The 4,934-nt window shown below is 38.4% G+C and overlaps 1 long non-coding RNA gene across 1 annotated transcript; it reads right to left on the reverse strand.

Moving 5' to 3' along the window:
- Positions 1 to 1,792: 1,792 nt before the first annotated feature.
- LOC148779514 (uncharacterized) lies at positions 1,793 to 4,667 on the reverse strand. The gene is made up of 2 exons (XR_016046474.1): positions 4,390 to 4,667; positions 1,793 to 3,952 (listed from the first exon to the last, which is right to left on the reverse strand). It is a non-coding gene; the product is annotated as an uncharacterized LOC148779514 (long non-coding RNA).
- Positions 4,668 to 4,934: the final 267 nt, after the last annotated feature.

The raw sequence follows: 4,934 nt of genomic DNA on the forward strand, positions 1-4,934 counted from the left end.
AAGCAACAAAATGCTTAAACAAATTCAAATCCCAAATTAAATTCTTAATTGCTTAAACCTTTAGTATCATTGAATATCTCTCTTGCTCTTTATAAGGACATTTCAGATTTTAAGTAGAATTTTTATTTCATTGAGTTACTCTTCTTCTAATTCTTTCGAGACATACGATCATTATCTTATCTATTGCTTGTACTTTTGGTACAATTTTTTTCAAGGGAACATACTGGTGAAATTTTTACAGAAGTTTTTGTTAAATTAAGATTCTCAATTTACTCCAATGTGTATCTTTACACATAAAATTTAATAATATTAAGTTAATGAAGAAATCAATTTATAGGGATAAATTTTTCTTTAAAAAAATAAAATACGTATTTATTTCAGTTCCATTAAAAACTATGATTTTTTGAAGATCTTTTGAAAAAAGATCTTAATAGATTTCAAAAAATCAATAAATTTTTTAAAAAAATCTGTTCTAAACAGAGGCTTGCTAACTATGGTTTTGAATTGTATTGTCATGCACTTGTGACATTGTTTAAGTGCAAGTCTAGATAATTTGGTTGTTATGCCCCTCAGTATTTATAGTGCAAAACTAGGTTTATGGGATCTAGAATTTTACAGTTTTACAATCACTATAAAGACTTAATCTCAAATCTTTGATATTGGAGACATGTGGGGTGAAGGATAAAAGGGTCGTAACCCAGTGCTGGTCCCGCCTAAACAGGATCTCGAGAGGGGTGGGCTGGAAACAGTCCTAACCTTTAGTTTATGCACAAAGTGGCCAGCTCTTAGGACTCGAACCCGCGCTCTTGCGCTGGCTACCCAACAAATAAAACCCACATTTCAAGACCTTCCATCTAGTTACAAACACCAATCTAATTAAAATTCCAATCAAAGATTGGAGATGCCTGAGAATTGCCAATCTGCTCAGTCGAAGTAATCAAATCAAGGAGGGGCAAAGGAATCAAATAACCAGACCTTTTGATTACAATTCGATGAGGGATGAAAGCTAAAGATGGGTCACCATGCCGTGCCTTTTCCAATGAACTCTCTAGGCACAATCTAGTATAAAAAGATAATGGATCTCACTAAAGAGGAAGACAAAGAACAACCATCCAACTGAAGGGGAAAAAACACTGTGAGTGTGCAGGACAGTATTTGCACGAGGACATAATTATGGAGAAGAGAAAGGGGAAGAAACGAGCAAAAAAAGTGCAAGGAGAAAAGAAAAGAAACAAAAATGCTGAAAGTGAATATCTCACTCTTAAGTGATAAAAAAAGTATATGTTTTCCTCCTCTAAAAAGAAAAAAACAGCATTCTAAAAAACGACAAGGTCAACTCGGACTAAAACTCAGCCAGGTCAATTTCGACTTGGCCCCAGCATGGCGACCGAGGTGAGTTCAGCTACGGAGCCTTAGACTGAATGCACTTGTATAGTACATAGACAAAACTCACATAAGTCCGAGTGAGCATGGACTCGCCCTAGTAACTTGACTCCAGCAGGAGTGCCAGCCCAAGCAAGTTTTTGCACTCTGTTAAAAGGTGATTGATTTACTCTTTTGAGGATAAGAACATACATTGCAATGAAAACATACATCAGGAACCATCCAAGCATATGGAGTAGGTTAACAATTCCTGAAAATTGCAGCATGCATATGATAAAAAAATCCATTGGTCCAAAATTTTCGATTTCTTCTGCAATAAATTTTCCAGTCATAAGCATGCAAGAACCTAATGCTTCAAAATAAATAAGAAAAAATACATTTGGAAGCTAAAATAAATGAACTAGAACAATTATCTCTCAATTTCTATAACTTTATTCTCATTAAATATTTTATTAAATAAAAATAGAAAAACTTTCATTGAATTCAATGAATTATAATATCTTTCCCTTTTGAAATAAGTTATCCCATGTCTAAGCAGTTAACATGAAAATGTCTTGTAGAAGGATTGCTAACATCCGATGATGAGAGAGAAGTTGGGGCATGTCAGATTCTGTGAGCTCCTTTTGCAACATGCAACAGTCTCCAAGCTTAAGACAACTTATCCCCTGAATTCCCCATTTGCTGAGCTACCCACCCTTCAGAGAAAACTACAGATCCAGGTATCGATGGTGGGCAAGAAAGCCTCTCCATGGTGGACTGACCTTCAACCTGAACAGGAGGAGGCTGCGTAATTTGGGGAACTTGGAATGACTTATAACTCGGGTTGCCATGAAATTCAACTCGTGCTCCAGCATTGCTCTCGTCCATGTAAGGCTTAGGGGGTATTTGGGGCGTTGATGTGAACTCCTGAGCTCCAATTTTTCCATTAACTCTTGGCAAAGGACCAGCATGCAGATTCTGCGAAGGAGGTACACCCATAGGATATCCTGAAGAAGCTGCCTGATAGGGGACACCCACACGCACCACTGGCTGTTGTGCACTGAGACAAGAACTCCGAGAAGCATGCATTGATTCAGGAGAGATGCTTTTGTCTGAATTAGTGTAGCGACTATTGCTGCCGAAGTTTTAGGCATTTGGATGAACACCCACATAACTATGCACATATGTGGGAGGTGGATGAACATCTACTAATGGGGCATGTGCTTTGATTTGTACCATCTGCTGCCCTTCTGACCTGCAATTGACCAGGGTTGAAGCAATATTGGGCCTCTCAGATGGAGCTCTTGGCAACCCATAAACAGGTAGATTTGGCATAACAGAGAGACTAAGTTTAGCATGTAAATGGTCCCCTTGTGGCCTAACTGATGGATTCACATAATGGGTTTGCCCAGGTCGAAGCATAGTAGACATGGGTATAGGTTCAGAAGGACCACTGGTATTAACAGTAGCAGCACATAAAGATGCAACATCTTCCCCAAAAATCAACTGATTAGGACGCATATAGGCCAACCTCAAAGAACCATTACCCAACCTTGGATCACCATTAGTGAAATTTGGAGCATCATTAGCCGATCTTGGAGCATCATTAAGCGATTTTGGAGTAGGATCTGCAGACTGAGCATTATGTATTGATGGTTGAACTGGATTGACATGACCCGCACTCATAACAATCCCTGGATCACTAAAGGGATCAGCCACTTGAATAGAATCCAAAGTAACCTGTGGCTGCACATTCAACCTTATTGTTGCCCTGAATCTTGATGATTCGCAAACTGAACAACACCATAGCAGTCAGGCTCTGAGGCTGAAAACAAGAAGACATGAAGCATCCGAGATCGCGCTGGTGAGGTTTTCAAAAGCGTGTCATATTCCATCATATTTTGCAAATCTTCATCGCACGAAACTGAAATCAAAGTATCGAGATCCTCATTAGGGAGCTGATACTTAATGACCATACGTTGCCCATACACATCAACCATCTTCTGAAGCTCTTGAAATCGAATACCCCTCCACAAATTGATGATCCGTGTATGACCCCCTACATATCTCGGCACCCCATCACTTGGCCTAGGAACAAATTTACCCCAAAAACTAAACAAGAACTTCTCTTTTTTGGTGGAAAAATCATCAGTAGATTCAAGAGAATGAAAATTTTGAGAAGTTGAGGGCTTTGAGGTTTGTTGTTGGCGCTGATAAACGTCAAAATGGGGGTGAGAAACATTATCAGATTGGCCATCAGAATTATTACTCTCATGTGTAAAGGGCCTCCTCTGCACCACATCATAAGGGCACTTATCAGTTAATGATTCATTACCAATGCCTGAAAAAGTGTTAACACAGCCCGGCATCTCAATGGCTGAAGAAGAAACCAGGGGCCGTATCATCTTAGACTCAATATAGGTCATGGGATGGTGGCCTTTAAACCTCGTTGTTGTCTCTCGTGATACAAAGCAATCCTAGGGCTACCAATGATGTTCTAAACCAGTATAGGTTGCCAGTCTGCAATCTTTCGACCAAAATCTTCGGGCATTGAGTTTTGATCTGCTGCCATTACACGAAAGCCTGAATCCTGAAAATACCAGAAAGCAATTAAATTTTAGAGATTCTAGCAAATCATCCCAATCCCCGAATCAATATCAAATTTTAAAATCTTTGAGAACAGAGAAGTCTAAATCCTACAAATTTTAGGGATTTTAGCATATCATCCCTATCCCCATCCCCGAAGGAATATCAAATTTTAGGGTTTCCTGCAAAACACTAAAACCTCTAATTCTCAAAGAATTAAGACACACATGCAACGTCATTATTTTCAAGCAGACTCTTCGCAGTTGACATAGCAGTAAATCAATGTCTGAATCAGGAGAGCGAAAGAGAATATCGCAGTATGTCAAGTCGATCGAGACTGCATGAACAAGATTTTGTAGAAAGAGAGAGACAATGAAAAAAGGAGATGAAAGATGTTAAAGAGAGAAAGTACACAGAGATAAAGAGAGAGAGAGAGAATACCTGGTCGGAAGAGGTTGAAAGCTCCTGTACTTGCAACAGAAGGGAGGACCTACCGAAGACTCTCTCGCTATCTGAAATTCCACAGAGAGAGATAAATGGTCGTTGAGTTTTTAGACCAAATATTTAATTCTCAAGAAAGAGCGGTAGAGACCGTTGGATTGTTAGACGAAATATTTGATTTTCAATAAAGATAAGAAATAGGCGTCGGGCTTTTAGACCGAATATTTGATTTTCTAGAAAGACAATAAATGAGTGTTGGGGTTTTAGACCAAACATTTGATTTTCAAGAGAAAGAGAGAGAAAAATGGGCATTGGGTTTTTAGATCAAATATTTGATTTTAAAAAAAGACAAGAAATGGGCGTTGGGTTTTTAGACCAAATATTTGATTTTCAAAAAAAGAGAGAGAAATGGGCGTTGGGTTTTTAGAAGAAATATTTGATTTTCAAGAAAGAGAAATAGATAGAGACCAAATATTTGATTTTCAAGAATTGTTTTCAATTGGATGCAAGTACGTGGTCCATCTAAAGACAATAGAAACTAACAA

Source organism: Amborella trichopoda, chromosome 12, assembly GCF_054954075.1.
Source record: "Amborella trichopoda isolate Santa Cruz 75 chromosome 12, AtrichopodaSantaCruz75HAP2 v2.0, whole genome shotgun sequence".
Lineage (NCBI taxonomy): Eukaryota > Viridiplantae > Streptophyta > Magnoliopsida > Amborellales > Amborellaceae > Amborella > Amborella trichopoda.